Raw genomic sequence first — 24,878 nt, forward strand, 5'->3', positions numbered from 1 at the left:
GGCTCTTAAATTCAGCAATTGTGGCTGGTGTCTTGAGCAATAACTGGATTTCACTGCAAGGCTGGCTATTTAACAAAAGACACTCCTGGAAGTGCACATTGTTTTCCCTTCAAAGTTCTGCTCCAAATGACCTACTTAATTTATTTACTGTTAGTCATGACTAACAGTAACACACATTCACCTGTTTTTTTAAATCCAAACCAGTTTTGAATGTCAACATTTTTAAAGCATTAACCTCAGTTAACACTTGTAAGACTACTTTAATCTGGCACCATTTAAGCATCACTGAACACTCTCAAGAATTACCTCCTTTACTGAGAGCATCCAGTACAAACGTGCCCACACACCCTGTTGGCACTCCATAACCCAGAACTTCAAGGAATAATTTTAACAATGAAAGCAAATAGCCTCCATGCTATTCGCTCCTAGGCAGTCATCAAGTGTACCACCTATTTCACTATCTAGTGACAATTGATATGTCCACTCCAATCTAGACCAAAATATCAGCTCTTTCGCCAAAAGCCAACTGATACAGAATTCCATTAGTGTGTTACTATACAGCAGGCAGCTAAGCAAATAATCTCATTCTTCATAGACCGGTATTTATAATTTGCAGTATTATAGCCGCGTTGGACCCAGGGTACTAGAGAGACAAGGTGGGTGAGGTAATATCTTTTATTGGACCAACTTCTGTTGGTGAAAGAGACAAACTTTCGAGCTTACTCAGATCACCTGAAGAAGTGCTGTGTGCCTCACCCACCTTGTCTCTCCAGTATTTATAAAGAAATTTCATTCATACTGTTTTCCTCAGCATTGCTGTTGATCAGCAAATGAAGTTACTATTTTTACTGTTTAGAAGTTACTTTGTTAAGTCTGAAATATGAATCATAATTTTGAAATTCAGTTGCATATAAGTGTACTTGAGCTAACCAATTATCACAAGCTCAAAAGACTGTTAACATCTGCTAATTCACAAGGAAGACCCAACTAATTTACTGTCCTCTGTTGAACCAGCAAAAAAAAACAACCAAACCCCTCACTTGCACAGCAATCTCAAATATCCTTGTTTTCTTCTGTCATGTAAAGTAACATCCACTGTCAACTTCCTGCTATTCATATCCCTTCTAAAAGTCACTTAGGGCACAGTTCCAGCTGTAAGCTCTCTAACGTAGCCAGTCTAAGCAGATGGGAGAGAGCTCTCCCCTTGGCTTAACTACTCCAGCCCCAGAGAGTGGCAGGAGCTCTCCTGCAAACATAGTACTGTCCACACCGGTGCTTATGTCAGTGTAACTTATGTCACTGAGTGGGGTGATTTATTCCCACCCCTGAGCAACTTAAGTTATGCCGACATAAGCTGTAGTGTTGACATATCCTTAGTTCCCACAGAACAAATGCAGAACTATCTAAATACCAGTGTCCCAAAAGTTACCTTATTTTGCTTTTTAAAAGCTTTAACTCTACCAGTAAGCGGGCTCCACTAATGCAGCAGGACACCGGTCCCTGAGCATTACCATGTATTATATCAACTGAATCAATTACATTTTAGGTAAATCTCCAAGTGGTATCTCACTAAGCTTTCTGAACATTGTTAGGTTCTTGAACAGTGGCAAGACAGCGGTTGACAGGAGCCTCAAGTTAAGTTTGGAGTCCACTTAATTATTATTTGATGCCAAATCAAATACAAAAAACTGAAGGCCAACTCTTAACAAGCTCGCCTTGATTTTACTTTCCAATTAGTTTTACTTTTATCTGAGTTTGTAGTAGCATTCAACTTCTATCTATGCTACTTATCTGGCCATTATTACTGAGTATTTGAGCACCTAAATCTTTGATGTATTTATCCTTACAACACCACTGTGAGCTAGTGAACTACTATTATCCCCATTTTAATGACGGGGAACTGAGAAACAAAGCACATAAGTGAAGTATCCAAGGTCACAGAGGAAGTGTGTCTGATCAGAGATTTGAACCTGGGTGTTTCAAGGCTTGAGTTAGTACCTTAACCACTTATCCACCCTTCTTGTAATTTCTGAATTCAAGGTAATTTTAGACTAGTAAGTAGGTTTAAAAAAACTGAAGTCCATCTAAGTAGCAATACTGCAGATCTTCAGTTTTACAAGGCTGTCAGGCCTTTGCTAGAGTTCGGGGGGGTGTCACCACTGCATGAGATTTTGTCACTTGCCCTTTTATCCATGTCTCTCTCCTCTTTGGTTTGGGGAAACTCTCCCTAACAGCTCGGACTAACTTTCCACCCTGTGCTGTCTGCAGTCCTCCATGTTCCTCCCTCCGCCTAGCAGGCTGGAGGTTTACTTTACAACTCATGGCTCACGAATGGGAGCTACAGAAAGCTGAGCAGCACAAGAAAGGATGGCTGGTCCCTCAGCAGGCAGGTAGCAGGACAGAATAAGTGCCCCGCGGCACCTGTGTAGCAGGTACATGTTTCATATACCAGTCCAAGGACTGTATCTGTTTTAAGATGGTAGCTCGCGGCCTCAATCAAAACCAGGGCTGCGTTGTGCTGGCTGTCCTACAAACTGAATGACAATGGCTGCTTTCCCTTAGGAGTCACAGACATCAATCTTAAATCATTTAAGAAAGCTTATCTTTAGAGCTTCAGCATCCAAGACCTAGGGCCACACTTTGTCAGACAGGCTCATTAAAATCAGCATGCTGTCAGGATGTACAGGTGTTATGTAACTAAATACCATGTCCTGAAGCACGGGAGTGTCAGGCAAGGTGCAAACAGAGGGAATATGAAACAAATCACTTACGATCCACTGTATTGGTGATTTTGCTGAAAGAGGTAATCGTTAAGAACTTCTAGGTAAGTCGTAAAAAAACAGCCATATGTACAGACTCGATGACAGATTTTTGACCTTTACTTGAACGTGACCTTACACTTAAGTTAAGCATTAGTTACCTCACAAGACCACAGCTCACTTAGCATTTGTCTAGGTTGCAGTGGTGTTACGTCAATAGCTAGGATCTTGAACTCTCAGCTATGAGCAAACAAATTTTAGTTCACCTTTAAATTCCAGTATTTAAGTATGGCACGCCTCCATTCAACATGCTGCACTGTGTGCTTTAGACTTCAGAGCCAACCTTCACGTTTACTTCCAAATAAACTACTGTACCATTATACAGATGACCTGAGATCTGCCCATCAAGTTCTCAGCTACTGTTTCTATTTCACTCACTGTCCGAAGAGTTTAATTTTTAGTCACCAATTCATTTACCTGGAACAAGGAATGGAAACAAGCTTAACTTTCCTTTTCCAGACTCAGCAGTCACCAAGATAACAAAACAACTAACCAAGATCAGGATCCTATTGTGCCAGGGGCTGTACAAACACAGAAAGAGTTCCTTTTGCTGGGGTTAGAAAGAATTTTGCAAGCTGTCTGAATAGACAAAAAACAGACTAAGGATGGGAGGGGAACAAGTAAAGCGATTTTTTTATTCTGCAGGTCAGTGGCAGAGCCAGAAATAGAAACTAGGTCTCACCAGTCTGAGTCCAGTGCCACAGGACTATGCTACTTTACCCTAAATGCTCACGTAAGCTATGCCTTGTGCTGAAAGAACCCATCATCCACTTTATGTTGTGTATTTGAAAGCTGCCTTCGATTAACCTAAACTACAAAAAATATTTTGCTTCTGAAGAAGGGACTAGTAGTGAGGAGAAGCAAAGTAAGTTCATGACAGATGCGAAGACAAAAAGACATCAAGTTAAAGCCATCCCTAACTTCACCATATTGACAGCAAGTATAGCCTACCATTAGGGATCTGAGCCTTTAATGTGGGAGAAAGGAATCCTACCATCTTACTCTGTAAAACAAGTGTATTAGTGCAACTTACACCAGTGCAACAACAGTGTAACGCAAGGCATCCACAATAATTGTGGTGTTTTGACTGCATTCACCATGTTGATAGATCCAGCCACATGATGTGAAAAAGGCAGAGTTATGCCATCATTTACTTGCACACGTTAAAGCAAAGCGTCAACAGTGCCTGCTAGCAAATCTAACCTGGGCCTAGAAACAGAGCATATACTACAAAGACCAACACTCATTCTGGTGGCAGTGATAAAAGGAGGTAAGGAGCTTTATTTATTTGGTTGCTTTTGCTGTTTTGTAGCTGGCCTAACAGTTCACTCTCTTGGCACACCTCTCTCTAGGTGTAAGATCAGAGTGATCTGGGGGCCCAGCTCTAAAAGCAAGACAATATTCCTTTGTGCCCCCTTCCCGCATCCAACACTATGGGGTGCAGTGAAACATACCCGAGCGTGAGAAGGAGATGCTACTTTGGCAATGAACGGACTTGAGCAAATAATCACATTAACCTGTGTGCCCAGGCATGCAACAGTTGCTGAATTTTCTGTTATTCAGGTGACACCCGTATAACTTTTTAAAGTATCTTCATAAAAGGGCCGCGTGTTTGAGACCCCTGATCTAGTCTAAACTCCGGTATAACCCAGGCCATAGAACTTCCCCAAAAAAATCCTTACAGCATAACCTTTAGAAAAAAAATCCCATCTTGATTTATAAATTGTAAGTGATGGAGAATCTACCACCACCCTTGTAAATTGCTCCAGTGGTTAATTACCCTCACTCTTAAACATTTACACATTGTTCACAGTCTGAATTTATCTAGTTTCAACTTCCAGCCATTGGATCATGTTATACCTTTCTCTACTGGACCGAAGAGCCCATTATCCAATACTTGTTCCTTAGGTAGGTACTTACAGACTGTAATCAAGTCACTGCTTAGTCTTCTCTTTGTTAAAATAGATAGATTGAGGTCCTTGAGTCTATCACCGTAATGCACGTTTTCCAATCCATTAACCATTCTCGTGGCTCTTCTGTGAGCCCTCTCCTATTTTTCATTATCCTTGAATTGTGGACACCAGACTCAGACACCGCATTCCAGCAGCAGATGCACTAGTGCCAAACACAGAGGTAAAATAACTTCTCTACTCTTACTGAAGATTCCTCTGTTTATGCATCCAAGGATCACATCAGCCCTTCTGGCCACAGCACTGCACTGGAAGCGCACGTTCAGCTGGTTATCCACCGCAACCCCATGTCTTTTTCCGAGTCACTGCCAAACTGTGAAGCCAAGACCAGAAAAGTATTGCCTGGATGGTCAAGCCTGCCTACCAACTGTCTGCAAGTGATTTGGGCAGCGGGTCCATCATCTGAGAAGACAGGTCTGTTCGTTAACGGTGGTGAGGAGCATTTGGTATTGCACTGGAAAGACCAAAAGCAGTAGCACAGCTGCTGCACTAGTGCTTGTCAGACAGTGATGGGAAAGGACAGGGGAGCCTACGACAGATCGGAATGCTTGTGCACCACGACAAGCTCTTGTGAGTACTAGAATTGAGGAAGGACACTCAAAGCTGCAATATTTAAGTGCTCTAGTGCAGAGAAGAGTTTGGAACCAGTTACCTTCTCAGGGTCCTAGAAAGCAGTTTACTAGAAGCCTTAAACAAGAATGCAATACTGACGGACCTTAAAAGCTACACTCTAGTACATACACTACACAGCTGCACTTAACATCCTGAGTAGTACGCTCCCAGCTGACATTTCAAGCATGCACTCTTCTATGTAAAAGAGCTCTTAAAAGCCAGAGTTGAAAAGTTTCTAACTGGAGTTAGCTTCAACAAAAGGCCATACTTATTTACTGCCTCACAGACATAGGATGGATTAGTCAGCAAGCAATTTGAAGATAACCTCTCACTGTATGCAAACCAAGTACTATGTCAGGTAGCACTCCATTTTTTCACGAGAGCTATGCTTGCTATGGAGAACCCACTTACCGAATGCACAATTCTGAATACCTCAGTATGTAGCATAGTCTTATCAGGTGAAATTCAAATGAGATGATTAGATTTCATCAAGAGGCAGAAACTCGACCTTTTTTGTTGTTACTGGCGCCACCTGAACTGAAATACTAGTCTGGGAAAAAGCAAACTGAACCATGAAGTTCAATTTAATGTAGCAAGACACTAAGGAGAGTCAATCCTCAAAACACAGAAAGAGACATGTACTGTCTAAAGTGAAGAACTTGCATTGCTTAGTTAAGACAAAATAATCACTACATCCACACGAACCTCTCTTACCTGCCTCCAGAAACAGGTCCCACCAAATTTTTTTGCTGTAAACACTCAGCCTATCTATGTGAGCCAAATATCCAGTTAGTACCGAGTTGGTTTCATAACAACGCAGGTCTTTTAAAAAGGTAAATAATTCTCAATTCCACTGTCTTGTCTTTTTCCCCACTTTGTTCTCCATGATTTTGATTCAATAAGCCAACAGCCTATTTCACCAACACAAATGACACAGAAATCCAGGTCTTCAGTGTTGAATGGTGGAAAGGAAGAATGGAATTTAAGGTTGCGGTTTCATCTTTTGAACTCAATCATCCTTGTAATTGTGTTAAGTCATGTTGGCTGTTTCATTGAAAGGTTCCATAGCTTCTAATTTTTACTGATCTTGTGCCATTCTAGTTCTAGCTAGTCAAGTTTCCTTTTTACTCTAACGGTATCAAACCTGTAGCCTCTGAAGTCTCTAAAACTTCCTTAAATACCTTTTTCCATTTAGCATCACTCTACAAAGTCCCCAGCTGTACAATATGAGCACCATTTTGAGAACTAAGTCAACTTCGTGTTCAGGAAGCATTTCAACTATTATGGTAACTGGACTCATATAGAAGACAGTCTTCAAGAGTGGCACAGTATATCACTGTTAAGCTGGGGCATCCATTCTCCCTCTTCAGCTGATCATGAGGGTTATGGTTTTCTGAGAAATTGTAACTTCTATAGCATGATTTAGGATTGTAGAAAGCGTGCTGGACACCTGGATGTGAGAAATTAGTTTTGATTGCATCTTTCATTTTATTCTTGTTATCAGCCTCAAGTGCCAGAGCTCCCTCTCATATTTGGATGGCATCTTCAGCCACTTGAACTCTGATTCTCCATTTCAGAAGGGAACCAATAGCAGCATTAAGTAGGAATGCATTTTTCCTGTATAGATATTTGCAGCCTTTATTGAGTCAGCTCCATTGTTTGACCAGTTTGACTTTGTAAGAAAAATCATAACCTCAAAGATCTGGTCTTCCTTTATCTTAACAAGTGGCATTGTACCTTTTTCAGTCATGTCACCAGGATGGACAAAAGATACCTCAGCACGCCACGCTCTCCATCAACAAGCAAAGCAGTGCATGGCCTGACCCTACCTGGCACCGCCTGCAGGGTCACACTAACAATTCATGAATTTGCAGGACTGAGCCAGATCTGGGAACATCACTACACAATGCCTGGTGTGATGCCTTTAACTGTGGACACTCGGACTGGTGCAACCAGTCCTCAGTAGACTATACATGTTTGATGATGACTTGTAGTGGTTTCAGCATAGGTATGTTTACTTCTTTAGTTTATCCTGTCTTCCACAGCAGAAGATAGTAGTGGACCTGCCTATTTAAGTCTGGCTAAAGGAGTACATCCAGAAGTCAGTGACACAAAGAAAGACAAAAACAACGAGGAGTCCTTGTGGCACTTTAGAGACTAACAAATTGATTTGGGCATAAGCTTTCACGGGCTATAACCCACTTCATCAGATGCATGAACTGAAAAATACAGTAGGCAGGTACAAATATACAGCACATGAAAAGATGGGACTTGCCTTACCAAGTGGGGAGGTCAGTGCTAACGAGGCCAATTCAATCAGAGTGGATGTGGCCCATTCCCAACAGTTGACAAGAAGGTGTGAATATCAGAGGGAAAATTACAAAAGTGGCCATTCTTCAACAAAAAAAAACCTTCAAAAACACAGACTTCAAGGAGAAATTGCAGAATTAATTTGCAAACTTGACACCATCAAATTAGGCCTGAATAAAGACTGGGAGTGGCTGGGTCACTACAAAAAGTAGTTTTTCCTCTACTAATTTACAGACAGGCTTTGACTGCAGCTAGCCAGTCCTTGCCCTCCATGTCCCTGGTGAGAGACTATCTTTGGCCTCTTCCAGATGCTGCAACCAGTGCTCGTCCCTCCAAGTTCCACACAGGTTGCTACATTTTATCCAAAAACTGAGTATGTTTGATTATTTGTTAGGGCCAACAGTTGCTAGAACTATGCCTTTAGCTCTTCTACATCAAGCCTTCTATTCCAGCCCAGGAGATGCAGCTTGCAATCATGGTCCTGATCAAAAAACATCCCCCTTCTCTTGCAATCATGTCCTCGCTGGCCACAATCTTGATGCCTGAAAATGCCTCTTGCATCTGATTCAGTTTATCTTTAAACACTTCAGCCTAAGTCAGTTTCCACAGGCCCACATACCCAACATCATTTGTCAGAAGGGATGACAAAATTCCCCTACTTTGTTCTTCCAGAACCCATTAACATTTAAGAGTGAATGCTTGTGCGCTGGTATCTCAGGTAGCATGTCCTCAACTTCTTTTCGGTGTTCCATTCGGCATTTTTGCACCAGTGTATATTAACTGACAGCTACCTTGACAGCTGACCCACTTACCACTCCTAATTCTCACAGCTGTAAGAAACCCACCACTCATCAAGCTTGTTACTTGCATCAGCAGCTCCACCAGGACTGACAAAACTCAACATTTGAACCTCTCATGGGCAGTACCTTGGGATCATCTCTAACCTGAGCTTGCCCTCCAGGTGTCTGTTCTTAAGTATGTCCTACCACTGTATTCTGTGGCAATACTGGACAAAGCCCATGCTGCCCACTCCAACTTGTTTGCTCTCTTGGTACTGTAGGGTAATGAAAGCCATAATTTGTCCTGTCTAACAAAGAAGAACATTGCCCTGTCTCACCAACTGGGCACCAAAGTCCAAATAGTTACCTCTTTGCATGGGTTTTAGTCCACTTGCACTGGGCCACTAGCGTGAGTGATTTTATTGTACTTAGCCAGCACTTGGTTCTATTTCTCCAGTTCACTATTGCTGGTTTTAAAACTTGCTGGATTACTTTGCAGTTGGCTGTGCAATCCAGCTGGAATCAAGTTGGTTTTGGGCCTTATAAATGAAGTTGCAAATACAGCAGTTAAATCGGCTATATGTATGTTGAGAGTTCTTAGCTTGTCTTCTGAGGTTACCACATCCTTTGCCATTGCATGTATTCTCTCTCTTGGGGTAGCTTCAGCATGGATACGAAGCAATCATTTCCCACACCTTTATGCATAGGTTGTGCATTTTCCTCCTGCCTTTAGTGTTGGCTTTCCACAATACACAGTGGGTCAGGATGTCAGCATTCTCTGTTGATCTGTCCTTCCTGCTAGATTCCTTTAACCTAATCCCATGTTCTTGTTCTTCCCTAGTAGCTGCTTCTTTTGATCCTTTACTTGAGCAGTTCAATTCTCCCTTACAAACTGGAGACATTTCTCTGCCCCGGAGAAAATCAAGGCTATTATTTCCTTAGGTTCGAATGTATCTCACAAACAATCCTGGCTGACTGGGAAGTCTTATTCCAAAAATTACATGTGTGCCACACTTCAGGGCAGTAACTTAAATTGATTTTCTTCCTTCTGCTTCTTGGTTTCATATAAAAACACCTGCTTAGCTGCAGGTTGATTCTGTCTGGGATCACAATAGTGCAACACGTTGAATAGGTCTTCCAGCATTTCATTTATTATTCCTGCAAAAAGTCTTATTTGTCTTGCCCTTTCACTCACCAACTAGACTGTATCACGCTTTATTTTATTTTTTTTCCTTTTCCTCACCCCAGGATCAACTCTGATGCAGACTCATTTCTTACCTCCACTGATACTATGCTAGGTCACCTATTCCTATAACTAAACTAACTATTTATTAAAAAGAAAAGGAGTACTTGTGGCAATTAGAGACTAACAAATTTATTTGAGCATAAGCTTTCGTGAGCTACAACTCACTTCATCGCATGCATTAGGTCAGTTAGAACAGAATTTCCAGTAGCCAGTCCTGCCATCAATAACCTTAAGACTAGTTCAAGTTCTCATCCATACAGATTGATGCTAAAAAAGGCTTAAGTTTTCAAATATATTTTATGCTCACACAACACTCAAATGTTATGTGAAACAGTTAAATTCCAGAATAGTGAAATGCCTTTGAGTCCAGAAAGACCGACTGTTTTGAGAAACAGCAGGCTTTTCTAACGATCTTTATGTAAGATATGCACAATAAATATAGCCAGGCCAAACTAAGAGCCAAGGGAAATGGGGGGGGGGGGGGGGGGGGGGGGGGGAGAAAAGATTTATTTATATATATTTTATAAAGGTGCCATGTAAGCAATTTTCAAGTAGAAGTATCAGTGAGGCCTTTTTGCAGTGGGAGACAATTCTACCATGTAAAGTGCTAATCCCGTTACTCCAGCCCTGTTAACAAATCACTAAATGCTAACAATATACAGTTGGAACTAGTGCCTACTCCACAACTGACAACAATATAAGTTATCCTTGCATTGGCCAAGAAGTGAAGTGACCCAGATAGTACCACTCATCATTTATTTCTTTAATTGTTATTCAAGATGATTTAGTAGCATAAAGATTTTTCTTCCCCCTGTTCCCAAAGGTGAAAAGTCTTCTTTTTAAAATAAAGAGCAAGTCTCATCCATGCAAAAGCAGATATTAAAGCACGATACTCTTTGTCCTTGTGTCCTAAGTTCTGACACTTCTTTCCCAGTGCAGACGTACAGAAAGATAATGGCTTTGAATACAAAAGAGAGTGTAGGTTGTTTAATTTCAAGTACCAACGTCACCTCAGCTCGGCAGAAACAAGGCTGTTGCACCACAGTATTGCAAAGGTATTTTAAGATGACTATATTGTACATTAACCATCACGCAGCAAATTCAGGCACTCGATTTTTTTAGTTTTATCAGGATGTTTTGGTAAAATTTTGAGAACTGAGAGGGTGGATCTCTAGAGATGGAATCCCAATTTATGGGTTTGGCTGGAAAACAATGAGAATTTACCAGCTTTCCCTTGAGTACTCAGATTAATTCAAGATCAATTCTAAAATAAGCATGTGTACACCAAGCCCAGGGAAATGGTTTCCTGACACCATCATGAAGCAAGATTCCCAGCATGGCACAGCTTTACTGAATACTCTGAAAACTAAAAATTCAATAGTCACACTTCAGCATAAAGTATTGTGGGTTACCAGTCACGGTTTAGAGCTAGCTGCAACCCGGTCCACTCTTCTGGTCTCTGAATCCTCCTCAGATGATAGGCTTGTTTCCTTCACCTGTCCTGGGGTGGCGTCTCACAATTCCCTACATTTAGTCTGGGCCCAGGGTCATTTTAACATATGTATCAACCATGCTGACCCAGCAGATCTGACTGGGTTAAGCTACCTGCAAGTCTTCCCTTCAGGAGCTGTGATTAGTGGTTATATCAACAGTGGGAACAAAGCATGAGAGAAAGGGGATTTAAATACAATTTAAAAACCTACGCATGTCAATCTTACATAAAGGTCTACATAGGCTTAGTTCACCCCAGACACCCCCACTTCTGCGGACTTCCCCATAGTGTCTGCCTCCCTCTTCCCCCTCATCCCCAGGGACTTTTTATACACTCCTAAATTCTTGGTTCTTTTCTTCACATGGATTCCTACTCCCATGTTTACAAGCCACACTGTTGAAATCAGCACAGTCAGAAGTAAATCTTCAACCGCCCAGTGACACCTGCATTGTCCTTTAATTATGGGTCAATGGGGCTATCTGATGCTATTGTTCCCTTTCCTGCTATGTGCAGGTAACGCCTACTTGATTTAACCCTTTGTAATTCTACAGCAAATGCCACCACAAAAATCAAACAGTTTGAAGATGTAATATGCACAAAGTATTACAGGCAACTCCCACGACGTTCATAACCACTCATCCATTCTGTTTGCTATTTTCTACGTTATCAGCATCCAATTGTCTGCAAATAGTAAGGAAGGACTTACTAGTAAATATGCAAACCAAACCTCTGACAGTGAACCTGAAGCAAGCCTTTGATGTTCTCAAGTTGGGTATAGTGTTTACACACACTTTCTTGTCTCTATCTTTCCTAGTTATGACTAGGTGGAGCAGCAGCATCTGAAAGCCAAAGCCTTTTCTAGCCAGATACCTAGGCCAGTTTTACAAACTCAAGGTGCCAAAAAACCTGGATGTTTAATTGAAATTTCTGAGGGTGGCCTATCACTAATATGTAGGCATTACTTTGGATATTGCATTAAGTTATATAATGCTGACAATACAGGTTGGAATAATGCACTAGTAGCAGAATGCCATGGAAATGAATGGAGCTGGATGCCTACACTGCTGTCTAGCTCTAATGACTAATTCACCACCGGCAGCTTTGGAGCCTGCCCATGCCCAGCCCTCACATTTGTACAGTAAAAAAAAAAAAAAACATACATTATATAAATCCAGTTCTGAAAGCCATGACCACCCTTGCTTCAATGTGTCAGGACCCCTCCAAACTTGGTACCTAACAGGGGAGGAAAGAGCTTTCACAAGCAGAGTTTTTAAGTCACCATAAAGCTTATCCTGATCAAGCTACATCACACGATTTCAACAATAGCTGGAGATCTTTCAAGCCATAAAAACCTTGAGACTTGTATAGAATATAACGCAGCGATGTGCTATCACAGCTGTATTTTAACTGCAGGTGATTTTTCTAATTTAAGTAGAAGTCAGCAGTTTGATCAGCTGGCAACTGATAAAAGAAATCAAACTGCATAACAAATGAGCTCAGAGTTTAACTACTTAATCCTTGGCAGCTTACAGTGATCACTCCAGAAGGTAAATTCATTTCCACCCCCACCTCTATTATCTTATGATCCCCTCTAGTTTAACCACCACTGCAAAAAATCTTTAGTCACTATTACGGTGTTATGGAAACATTTCAAATAGATTCAAGTTAGAGTTTACCACATTCCGTTAAATGATATCATGTAACAGATGATGTTATTTTAACAGTATGCAGGTCTGCTATTCAGCAATATGCAAACTTAACCACTATAGTTAATACTATGAAGTCACTAGAAGTGCTATTGTGAGGTTCCATATTTGTTGTAAAGTTTGAGATACAAAACTTGTAAACTGAGCTAGTTTGTCTCTGCAAACCCTGCAAACTCAGCCCAGGGAGTAGAAGTCAAACAGCATTCAATTTGGATCCAGGATCCAAATATATTATAATCTGATTTAAATTCCACAATTCTGCTGCTGATGCAGAGGCAACAAGAGAACCCAACTTAATCCTGTAACTTTGCAGCAGCTAGTGTGTAAAAAGTCAAAAATATCACAGCACTGAATTCATGTAGGATGTAGATCACAGGAGTAATAATATTTATCCAGCTTTTTTCATACAGTTGATCTAATTTGTTTTTTAAACAAACCAACTTGTCTATACTTAACTTTCATTTGCTGGAGTTAAAAGTTAGTTAGCATAAATGAGTCTACAGAGCAGTTATTTGTTATATCAGACAGAATCAATATGTGGAAATTTTCCATGTACTAGATTTAGATACGATATTATGACTAATACTGGCAGTTTTCATCAGTATTGTCATACAATACACTTCCCTACAAATGAGAATAAATTAGCATGCAGGAGATGTGGCATTTCACATGGTACCTGCAAACAAGCTGAGATTTTTTTTTCCCCAGTATGAGAAAGTTTTTGGAAGAGTCCCACCATGCACACTAAGTTTTTCTTTCCCTGCTCATGCAGAACCTCTTACACAGCATGTACTAATGTTTGTTAGAAGCATACGTTCAAACTTAGAGCACAGTCTCTGGCACGAAAGGAACATGGATGAAACTTGGCTCCCAAAGTAAGTTTGACAAAGTACATTTTTATAAGACTTGGAAAGGAAGTGAGCAATTGTTTAATTTATTGGATTTTTTTTAAATCAGTGAACAGTTAGTTATCTTGTTATTTAAAGACATGCATTGCAGAATTGGTTTAATGGGAAAGACTTTGCCCTGGTCTACACTAGGAGTTTAGGTCGAATTTAGCAGCGTTAAATCGATGTAAACCTGCACCCGTCCACACGATGAAGCCCTTTATTTCAACTTAAAGGGCTCTTAAAATTGATTTCCTTACTCCACCCCTGACAAGTGGATTAGCGCTTAAACCGGCCTTGCCGGGTCAAATTTGGGGTACTGTGGACACAATTCGACGGTATTGGCCTCCGGGAGCTATCCCAGAGTGCTCCGTTGTGACTGCTCTGGACAGCACTCTCAACTCAGATGCACGATTGTCTCTCGTTGCTCTGACGCAGGGAGGGGCGACTGACGACATGGCTTACAGGGTTGGCTTACAGGGAGTTAAAATCAACAAAGGGGGTGGCTTTACATCAAGGAGTATTTCAGGCAGGACTTCACGGAGGGTTCCAATAAGAAATGGTGCACCTAAGTTATTGTTCTTATTGGAACAAGCAGGTTGGTCTGGCCTCTGATTGATACATGGCTAGATTTACCTCGCTGCACCTTCTCTGTGAGTGACTGCAGTGTGACCTAGAGGAATGAGTCCCCTAGACGGGGGGGGGGGGGGGGGGGGGGGGGGGGGGGGGGGGGGGGGGGGGTGTTGCAAATGAGCACAAAACAAATCTGGTCTATTTCTTGTTTTGATACACTCCATCTATCTTTTATATCTTTGGCTGGCAGCAGACGGTGCAGAAAGACTGCATGCCATCCACATCTCATGGCTGCCCAGCAGAAGATGGTACAATAGGACTGCTAGCCATCCTCATCTCTTGCCTGCCTGGCAGAAGATGGTACAAGAGGACTGCTAGCAATCCGTATCGCCTGCCTGCTCACCATAAGATGGTTCAATAGGACTGACTGCAGAACTAAAGAGACTGACCTGATCAAGTCACTCCAAATTTAGCCCCTGAGCCCATGTCTGCCCAGGCGCTCCTGATCGACCTCACAGAGGCAACCAGGAGCACCTCGGACATGATGATGACGGCTACCAATCCTACTGTACCGTCTGCTGCCATAAGGCAATCGGTTGCTGCTGCTGTGTAGCAATGCAGTACCGCGTCTGCCAGCACCCAGGAGACATACAGTGACAGTGAGCTGAGCGGGCTCCATGCTTGCCGTGGTATGGCATCTGCACGGGTAACTCAGGAAAAAAGGCGCAAAACGATTGTCTGCCCTTTCTTTCACGGAGGGAGGGAGGGAAGGGGGGCCTGACGACATGTACCCAGAACCACCCACGACAATGTTTTAGCCCCATCAGGCATTGGGATCTCAACCCAGAATTCCAATGGGCAGCGGAGACTGCGGGAACTGTGGGATAGCTACCCACAGTGCAACACTCCGGAAGTCGACTCTAGCCTCGGTACTGCGGAAGCACTCCGCCGAGTTAATGCACTTAATGCACTTAGAGCATTTTCTGTGGGGGGACACACACTCGAATATATAAAACCGATTTCTAAAAAACCGACTTCTATAAATTCGACCTAAATTCGTACTGTAGACATACCCTAAATGAAAGAGGCAATAAACAAATGAATGTGACTCGTCTAGAGTTAACGGAGAGCAAAAAAAAACCTGGAAAATGAGGTTTTCCATAAGATAATAAAAACAATCACCAGTGTTTATTGTTCAAATTGCAAATATCCTTTTACACCAACTGCTTGCAAAGGTCAATTTGCTACTACGAAACTACCCTACGTTGTACTACTGGCATCTTGCAACCACAACATAACGGCATGAATATGCAGCAAGCAAACAGATGCACCTTTTAGGATCATTTCAAAGGAAAGAAAGGCACGGGAAACCCTAGCCCCATGGAAGGTGTAAATAATCCCACCTCAGCAGCAACACAAGTACAATCGATGCACTCGACCCACGCTGGGAGACCTAGTTCTTCACACCTTGTGCAGACAGATGCTCGCCCCCTGGGGCAGAACAGTCCCCGGAACTACCAGCAGCCTTTCCGCGGGCCCGATGGAAAAAGCCGCTCGTCTTTTCACACGCTGCCAGCCCATCCCCCAGGCTCCGCCAGCCTCCCACGCCCCCTTCCCCTTGAAGCTGCCCTGCCTTCCTGCCAGAGGAAGAGAGTTGGGAGAGCCCGCAGCTCTCCCCACCCGAGCGCACGGTCCATCCCTCGCCCTGCGGGCCGAGCCTGCGTCTATCCCACAACCTGCAAACTAGCCCCGCTGCCGAACCCCAGCCCATCTCAGCAATAAAAGGAGGGAGAGAGAAGTGATCGTCCTTGAGAGGTCGGCGCTCGCTGCCTTGTAACGGGCATGGACAGCTCTTATCTTCAGTGCAATCTCTCACCCTCTCTGCACATCAGCCAAGCCAGGCAAATCCTGCATCAGCCACCGCCCGCCTCCCAGTCCCCCCACCTCCCCCATACATCCGAAGTTGGCTCTTCTGGACACACGTACCGGAGGCGAGGAATAGTGGTCGCCTCTCCCCCCCCCCGCCCACCACCCCCTTTACTGCTGCTCAATGCATGCACCGTGGGCTGGTCTAATCAAATCTCAGAGTCAAAAAATATGGCTCCCTCTCCGATGCCTCCCCTCAGCCTGTTCCACCGGCTCTCAGCCCCCCAGCCAGACCCGGGGCCCCCGATTTAAATTACAAGACGCAGAGGATTGCTCCACACCAAGCTCGCTCCGGCTGATGCAGGAGGTAAATAAGCACAGCAGCCCCTCTTGCATCTTTTCCCCAGTCTCCTCTCGTGCTGGTCTGCACTGCTTTCGCGTACAGCAGGCTGCTCCGGTGTAGGGGGGTGTGGTGGGGAAATGTAAGCGGGGCAGGGAAAGAGCCTTACTCCAGGTATAAAACTGCTTTTATTACAGCTCCCTGGGTCTCCTCCATTCTGCAGCTAGGCTCCAGTGAGCAGAGCAGCGTTTCGGTGTGGATTAGATTGTGCTGGAATGAAGCTAGCTATCAACAAGCGTTAACACGCTCCAGTTCCAGCAGCTGGGATCTGGAAGGGTCACTCCATGCATCTGGTCTGTCTTTTGCAAAAGCCCAATCACCGGAAAAGGGATCAGGGGCGAAAGCTGAGCCGAGCCAGCCTTGAGCTTCCAGACAAGATTCCTCTACCAGGTTCAAGAAAATTCACCCGTCTCCTTGCGAGGCTGAGTGCAATGCAATAGCTACACGCAAAAGACAGGTGGAGGTTCATTCCCCTGCAGATCCAGCGCTCCCTTTGCACCGCCAGGCTTCGCCCTGGCTTTCTGCATTCCCACTACTCAGCCCGTGCGTACAAGGATTATCCCCTTGGTTAAAAAAAGAAACACGAGAAATTCCATGCAACGTGCAATAGCAGGAGAGGGGAAAGGTTCCTCAGAGGCTCCTACCGGGACAGGCGTTACTGTTGCATTGCAAAGCGCCTAACCCCTGCAGTTCGCTTCCTTCCCCGCTTCCTTGCCTGCCAGTGCCGCCTGCTCCTGCGCTCTGCTCCTCCTCAGCTTCTTGCAGCTGCTGCTCACTCCAGGCTCGGAGCCCCCTACCCAGGGAGAGCAGGAAACGCGTCATCACTCTGGGACTGGTCTGCCTTCCTCCTCCCGACCATGCTGCCGCCTCCTCCTCCCCCTAGATGGAGCAGGGACCCCCCGCACACACACACACCCGCACCCCACCCTGGCACCTCGCGAGCGCAGCAGCAGCTTCTCCTCCAAAGGCAGCTGCCACAGAGACATCAACCCCCCCCCCGTTCAGTGGATTTAGGCAACAAGGTCCCCTATCGCCCTCTCTTATCAGCTGCTGCAGCGACCCCCCCCCCCCATCCCACTCCACCCAGCTGAGAGGTGAGGAAAGGGGACCCAGATGAAAAAAATCCATTGATCCTGCTGGGTAGTGGGATGGGGGAGGTCCCTGCTCCCAGCTGCAGTATGAACCTCTTTCCCCCCCAAGAACAGGCTGCCCTCTGTCCCTCCTCTGGGCAGGGCAGCTGGCACTACAGCAAGGAGTTCTGCCCCCATTGAAGATGTGCTCCTCTTCAGTCACAGCTGCCAGTGGCCCTGGGATAGTTTTCAGGAGGGAAGTAGGCCAGGGCATGGCTTCGTTTCAGGGATGTGGAAAGCAGGGGAAAATAAAGTATTCTTTAAGTAGGGAAATCGATTTGTGGAGCAATTCATTTACTGTTAGAGAAAATGCAGTGTTCTCCATGTTGGCTAGACACTTGCCCTCACCTTTACTTGTATCTATACCACAATACTGTATGTAAACCCAGGTAGTGAGTACCAGACTTTTAGTCTAAGTTAAATTACTTTTCTAACACTGCAAACTCTTACAAAGTGGGGTTAAATGGCTGAGATTGTGTTACATACTTAGATATGAGAGCAACAGGCATGTATGAGACCCAAGATAGAGGTTGCAGGAATTCTCAAAAATTGAGGCAATGTTTCTACAGAGCTGAATTAAATTAATAGGTCCCTTTAAGCTTCCTTCCCTCCCCTGGCCTTGAGGTAACTATATTTTATTCTGAAACCAACCCAAAAGGCTAAAGAGCAAGTGAACCTAAACTTGAATTTTGCAAAGAGACCCACAAGGGCAGATCCTCTCCCATACAGAGCCTCGTTGACCTGCACCCTACATTGGTACAATTTACATTTTGTTCATCAAAAATCTAAAAAATGCCAACTTAGGCACCCCTGTACCTACACTGGAGGTAGGTCACGCCTCCTGTTTATTCATCACCATCTTAGACAGGAGCTTATGGGCCAAACAAAATTCTGTGCACTGGATTATTTCAACGTGACTAAAAATATCAACTCATTCAAGGCAAAACAGCCATTTATACTTGGTCACATTAAGCTTTTACACGTAGTACTATCTGGAAACTTGTAACAAGCAAAACTAGGGGTTTGTTCTGCATTAACTCTACAGGTATAGGCCCGTTCGTGCAGGCAGAGTTGTACCAATATAAAGGTACTTTAGATCAGTATAGTGATACCCATACAGGGAGGAGAATAAGCTACACTGGTTTGAACCCCTTACACTGGCTTGAACCCCTTGCATTCTCTTTACAGTTTATATCACTATAACTCTTCTAGTAAACAAATTATAGCCAGAATCAAAATCATTTTGCCAGTACAAAAATTGTAGCGGCCTAAATGATCAACCGTTCTTCAGCATTGTTTGTAAACAGGAGAAAGTGTTTCTCAGTTGCATCATCCTTCAGCGATTCTCCCAGTCAACAGTAATTTTGAGCAGTAAAGTGAGCATTAAGCCACTAGGCCACCATGCAATTGGACTGTAGAACAAGCAAGTCCTGAAACCCGTTCAGGATTTCTACAGCAATTCATTCCCTGGTGAGCTTGTTGAAGATGGTCTCATAGTTACTATACCCAACAGCAGTTACCTTGTACACCTAAGCTGCATGATTAAGGCGTCTCAGTATTAACAACCGTAACAGTCATTCTGAGCTACTTAGACCACTTGCAGTTTGGACAAAAAGCATCTTGCAAATCGCACTAGAAGGTGTGCTTAATTTGCTTTATTGCATTAGAATACTTTGTTTGGAGGTGTATTTGCTTTTTGATAGGTTTAAAGATATACATACCTAAATAAAAGTATAGAGTTCTGAGGCATTGTTCACACGCCTTCGCAGCTCCCAGTACAGGAGACACCTTGGGGGATAGCCAGGGATAAGTAAGGGCATCGCCACAGACTGACTGCATTTCACCTATTCTCAACTATCGGAAAGACCATAAGCAGCCAACTGTAATTTAGAGGAGCCCAGAGGATGCTTTAAATTTTGCCAGGCCCAAGAAGGCTGACTAGTGCCAAAACAGGACTGTGAAAAGGTAACAAAATCAACTTTCTCCACCCACCTCCAGGGCCTGTGCAGCAGAGCTGATAACTTAAGCCCAAAACATTAGATGTTGATGGCATAATGGTGAGTCTGAGCTTTCCAAAAATAGGAATTATTTATTTTTCATCATGTTTACTTATGCATGCTAGGTGCTGTACAGGTAAATAAAAGACAGAGTCCCTGCCTCAAAGAGCTTACAGTTCAAGTTCTATACACAACTCAGCAAGGATACATCAATAGTAAGGTAACAAAATCCAAAGCTTTATTCCAAACTGAGATGATATTTCCTAGATAATGTCAGTGTGTAAAAGTGAGACACTTTTGGGTTTCACGTAAGCTTCACAGCCTGCAGGAATCAGCAAGTCGTACTCTACTTTTTCCCAATTCTGATTCCAGTCTACTCAGATAAATCTCCTGATTCCACAGAGACAAGGATAATCAGAAATCTTTTCCATCTTAGAGGCTAATTTTGTGAGTAGCCTGTTGTTGGTCCTCTACAACAGCTGGAACATTCTGTCTAGTGATGAATTTACATTAGTTCACTTTATTAACATTTGCAGATGGAAATATTTCTGATGAAAAAAGACTCAGAATAATTGAGATGAACCAAAAAGGTGCTTACATCACAGTTCTGAAATTATCCAACTTTCCCTTCCGTTTCATTGTGAAGACAACTTTGGCCCTTCACCTCTTTCCTATTTAGTCTCTCACTTGTCTCTTGGAGTATCATTAAACTGGTTTAGTTAGTAGTAGTAACTGCTGAGTCTGAGATTTGTCTGACGACCTGCATGACATAATAATCTCTCACAATCAAATCAGACTCTAGCCACAATTACCAGCTGTGACAGGTGAGCTGACACGTTTATGGTTCGTTATGAACGAGGGGAAAAATTATGACTGCTTGGAAGAAAATCACATTTCTAGGCTTTGTTTCCATCCAGACAAAGCTTAAAAATTGAGACATTCTATTTCAGGCATCTGGCTTTACTTTCCCTCTCTCCCAGCAGTTTTACCTCATCTCTCTGCATCTTCCTCATTACCAGACCTTCAGAGGCTCAAAAGCAAATGCACTTTGGCAGATCAAGAAGTACAATGATCATACGTTTCCATGAAACAAAGTGGAGCTGACATATACCATCAGGAATGGGAGACCAGTTTTCAGTTGCTCACCAGGTGTGTTAGTAGAGATGGGGACCCCCTTTTTTAAACTTGAGAGGCAGATGTCAGGAGATGCCCACAGAATAATGGAACTTCTACACAAACTGCCCATAAATGCTGTCCCACTTGTTCATGGCTCTGGGTTAATCTTTGTATTGAAAATATCAGAACTTCGATACCTAAACCATATTGTGGGTGCACACCTTCAGGTGACAGCATTTCTAATGAAACCTTTCTCTCATTTTTGCTTACAGTGTCGGATGTCAGGTCAGGTACATGTTATAAACAGTTTTCTAATCCGACAGTGCAGATGCACTTTAAATCAAGAAAAAAAAATCAATGGCTCAGAATGGGTCCATTTAAATGCAGCATAAATCAAATCTAGGTATGCAAATGAGATAGTAAAAATATGTGCATATAGATATTCCATTAGGATTGGGCATCTTTAGAAAACTGACAACTGAGAAAATAATAATCTTCTACCATCTTATACATTAAAACAGGAATGCAATGCCAGTTACTAAGATCCTGCAAAGGCTTTGGATGGGAAGGAGAACACTTACAAAGCTCAGGAAACATGACTCCAGCAAAGTAAATGGACTTATTAAAAGCTAATAGAGGAACATGTTTCGGCTAAAATGTGACAGATTATTTTTATACCTATGTAAGAAGGTTTGGAAAAGTCAAACGCAGGAGCCTTAGTGGGTCAAAACTAGACAGGTTATGTGACTTGCACAGAATACACCGTGAATCTGTGACAGTCACAAAGCTAGGAATAAGCCCAGAGTATCTAGCTCGTGGTCTTGTGCTCTGACCACTAGACCATCTTCCTCTGGCATATATACCCTGTTTTTGGAAAGTATAGTTAAGAAAATAGTTTGTTAAGTAGCTTAAAACAACCAGATGTGGTGTTAGATTCTGAATTAGCAATTGTTGAACAAAAGAACAGGCGGTGAAGTAACACTGAATTAAAAAGTCACCACACAGAATAATTAAAAAAATTCTAGTTCCTAATTTTGTATTTAATTAGGGCTCCTAAGTACCTTGGAACATTAACATAGTTTAGTACAGCCTGCTGTCCCTGATAGTCCAATCTCTGAAAGTAGCCTGTGGATACAGAGCTGTTAGGCTTTATCAGCCACATCATCCCCCCACCCCGCACTCTCTGCCCTTCTGGGGTGATGTCCCAACACTTCGTTGAGCACTGGGGCTCCAATTGTGAGTAGCCCTGGCATTATGTGTGTAAGGGGGAAGGCTCTTTGGGCACACTTCCTCATTACTCACACCCATTTCAGTCATACACTGTCTCTCAGACATTAAAAGCCATATTTTTCTCTCTCTGAATGCAAGGAAGGATCACGTTTGTGTAACGGAAGGTCAAATTTGGGCCTAAGGGTATGTCTATACTACCGGCCAGATCGGCGGGCAGCGATCGATCCAGCGGGGGTCAATTTATAGCGTCTAGTCTAGACACAATAAATCAAGCTCTGAGCTGAAGTTGTGTAACTTAGATCAATCCCCCACCCCCCCACCCCCAGTGTAGACCAGGCCTAAGTCTTCATATTGTTTACTTTTTGCGTAGTCTTATCAAAGCACCACTGCTGTGTTTCTGCTCAGTTGCCTTCCTTTGTCTCTTCCACACCCCAGCACTACAAAGAACAATACACAAAGAAAATCTCACCTGTCTGTGTTACTCTGTTACATCAGTTTCTTCATTGTGACTCAGATTGTTCATTCTGGTAATAATGGAAGCCCCCAATTCTTGTTGTAAAATTATTTTCAGTCCCACTTAATGTGATTACCTCTTGCTGGACACAATAGAAGTTATTCCAAAAAGGGTTGTGGCGCCATTGACTCTTACTACTTAGCTTTGCATGGGAGTTTCTGGAAGAGATTCATTCATTAGAAAAATGTCTTTTTAAGGACTTAAATCCTTTAATAGTAAAACGAAATTGCCTAAGGGGTCACCTTCCCTTCCCTCCCTCCCTCCCTATTACATTATCAGCATTTTACTGTTTAAAATCAAGATTGGAACTGTGGTAATCATCCTGTGACCTCACCACTTCTCCTTCCCCAACTCTGAAGTCTGTAGTCACGAGTGACAAAAAACAGAGTTCCAGAGTATTGAATGATTTGTGTCTATGCAGGAGCAGCTGATCTTATCAACTTCTCTTAGCTCCATAGTTACATTACAGTCTAAATATAGCCTTGTAGAGAAATTATATTTTCCCTTATATGATAGTTGCTGCATCTGCAGAAAGTCACTCAACCAATTTTAAATTAACTACAGAATGACTTTACAGAATTAATATGCTAGGTAAAAAAACACAAACAAAGAGACACAAGTACCTCTGGAGGGCAGAAACTCAGGCGCATGTGAATCAATGCCTAATTTAAAGGGAAATGGTGATTTCAAAGGGTGGAAGAATAGGATTGTGGGTCATATTTGGGACCCAGATTCAGTAATGTATAAGGCCTGGAGACTAAGACCCACAGGTCACTTTTAGAGCACAACACCTAATAGTAATAGTAGCAGTTAGGGCCATAGGTTGATTTCACAATTGCTTATTCCAGCTCTCCTCATACACAGTATTAGCAACATCCAAAACATTTTAATATCTAAAAAAGCAGAGTTTCCCATGACATTACCATGTTACTCAGAAGGAAACTTATTTTGCTTAAGTTGATTATGAAAAACAAGGTTAATGAAAATGTCTGAGTTAAAGGCTTGGATTCAGACTGTCATAATATCCAATATGGGTTGGTGTTTCCAATTGTGGTTTCCAAACATATCTTAAAATTAGTGTTTGGACCTTAGCCACAAAACATTTTACAGGGTTTTGAAACATGTGACAGGACTCACAGAATACACAGGAGGGATGCTCTCCACATCACTTGTATGTAACTAGGTGGTGACTCACAAGATGAACAGTAAGTTATAGAGTCTTTTAATCGAATATCTTGCCCATTTTCAAAGACAGTATGCATAAAAAATCCACTTAAAATATTGCACTTTTGAAAATGGGATGTAGGCTCCGAAGTCACTTAAGCAATTTGGAAAATTTTATCCGGGAAACAATGTCAAGCTTAACACCTGAATGATGAAATCCATGCTGTGCTATAGCAGCAGAGTTTTTCAGTTGCCACTCCTCCCAAGGATGCTGATAAAGTATTGAAACAATGCCATTCCTTTTAGGAAATAAAATTGGTGTTTTCCTGGCCCTTAGTGCCCCACTATGTTACCACACATTAGCTTTGTTGCCGTTATAAAGGAAAATGTTTGCTTTTTTTTTTAAATTACAGCAATTCAGTGTGATGGAAAACTCTTCACTTTTAAAATACGAGGCACTGTTAGCACCTCGTCTTCATACAAATCATTCGAATAATAAGCTCTATATTATACATAACTGAGTTTCCTTTCTGTGTTACAGTCTCCTTCAGTACTTAGCTACATCCGTTTTACTGTTCAGATTTATAGATTGTTTGTTATGATTTATAACAGAACAATTGTTTTATGCTCTGAAACAATGAAATAGAGATTTGGGCATATGTAAATGAATCAAACAAATGCATTGTCTGAGTCTGTGCAATACCAAAGGAAAGAATTGAAGTTGACACAAGAATATTTCCTGCTGGAGGTCTGCCAAAGAAAAATTGGCTACACTAGTAATGCTCATTATTGTGATTCTCATCTTATTTGTAAGTTTAACAAAGCACCAACATCTGCTTATGATATTAGCAAGACTAAGTCCATGCTGTAAGCTGTTTGTGCATAAACTATATAATTTCCTTCAAAAGCAATATTTGCACACTTTTGCACTCAGAGGCGAAAACAAACCTTCTTTTATGCAGTACAAAGCACTTAAACCCTAAGTTACACATGCACGGAGGTGAATTTCACCCTCAGTATGATAGTGGTGTACACTGAGCATATACAGTAGCTTTAAAATCAGTAGT

General features: G+C 42.6%; 1 protein-coding gene across 3 annotated transcripts in view; it reads right to left on the minus strand.

Moving 5' to 3' along the window:
• The window catches only part of TLN2 (talin 2), a 342,088-nt gene extending 324,585 nt beyond the window's left edge, over nucleotides 1-17,503 (minus strand). For 2 of the 3 annotated variants that reach the window (XM_037910906.2, XM_043523668.1), the window contains exon 1: nucleotides 17,305-17,503. The gene's annotated coding sequence lies outside the window, so the exon portion shown is untranslated. Of the gene's footprint in view, nucleotides 1-15,797; nucleotides 15,929-17,304 lie in introns of those variants that run through there. The other variant, XM_043523669.1, reaches the window with a different exon arrangement.
• Between the last annotated feature and the right edge of the window lie 7,375 nt (nucleotides 17,504-24,878).

The sequence above is a fragment of the Chelonia mydas genome, chromosome 10, assembly GCF_015237465.2.
Source record: "Chelonia mydas isolate rCheMyd1 chromosome 10, rCheMyd1.pri.v2, whole genome shotgun sequence".
Classification (NCBI taxonomy): Eukaryota; Metazoa; Chordata; order Testudines; family Cheloniidae; genus Chelonia; species Chelonia mydas.